Raw genomic sequence first — 1098 nt, 5'->3', positions numbered from 1 at the left:
AGGGTCCAGCAGAGGCCTGCGCTGGGGCTGCAGGAGCCTGGATCTGCACCAAACAAGCCTCCCAACAGGGCCACAAAAGGAAGGCACCAGTTGGGGAAGGTACTTCCCCATGGCCTAGAAGCTCCTGTGTGCTCCGGCCGGATGAGAGACCCGCTGCAAAAACCCCTGGAGCAACATGGTGCTGCCCATCCAGCAGAGGCTGGTCCCACTCCACTGTCCCACCCAGCATCAGCTCGGGGGATAAGCACCCTGCTCACCTCCTGTACTGTTAGAGACTTTTCCTGCCTGCCTTCCCCCGATTGCCAAGGACTCCTGTTAATCCACCTCTGCTGTGGGTCACCATCCTAAATGGAGTCACAACATCAGTGGATGGGATCATGGGGGTGGATGCTGTAGGTTGGGAGTGAGGGGCCATGCTGAGGAAATGGGGCCATAAATAGGATCATGCTGAGAAATAGCTTGGGAAGCCCTGCCCTAGCCAAAAGGCTGCAGGAATGAGCTAGAGGGAAAGAAAGCCTGCGAGCAGTCCTCTGGCACCATGAACTGCATAGCCGCAATCCTGGCACCTGGAGGCATTTAGAGACACTGGGCGCGTCTACATGAGACGCTTACTGCGCATTAACCTAATCACACCGCGCAGTGCCGTGGTACGGCACAAACCATGCTGATAGCCTCCTGCACCATGTGATGAGGCGAACACGTAGTGTCACTAAATAACGTGTGCTCATGTGCAGTAACTCTAAGCACCCTGCATTTAGTTAGTGCACGTACTTTATTAAGCACCTACTCAACTAAGGACGCAGTCAGGCTGTAAGACGCATAAACGAATGCGTAGGGGTCAGCCCGCCGCGGGGCCGGCCCTTCCGCACAGAACCTCACGCCGGTGCGCTCAGGGCGGGGGCGCAGGCGGAGACGTCACCAGGCCCCACCAGCCGCCTCTACTCCTGCTCTTGGGCAGAGCCCAGTTAGGGATAAACGGAGCGCGGGGGTCCCAGCGCGCCGCCTCGGGGCGGGCTCAGGGACGCGGGTCCCAGCGCGCCCCGCGCGGCGCCATGGCGGGGCCCGGGGCGGGGGACGAGACGCCGGGGCGGTGTACGC

The sequence above is a fragment of the Alligator sinensis genome, unplaced genomic scaffold (genome assembly GCF_000455745.1).
Source record: "Alligator sinensis unplaced genomic scaffold, ASM45574v1 scaffold917_1, whole genome shotgun sequence".
In the NCBI taxonomy this organism is placed as follows: Eukaryota; Metazoa; Chordata; order Crocodylia; family Alligatoridae; genus Alligator; species Alligator sinensis.
Note: the sequence above shows the minus strand (reverse complement) of the source record.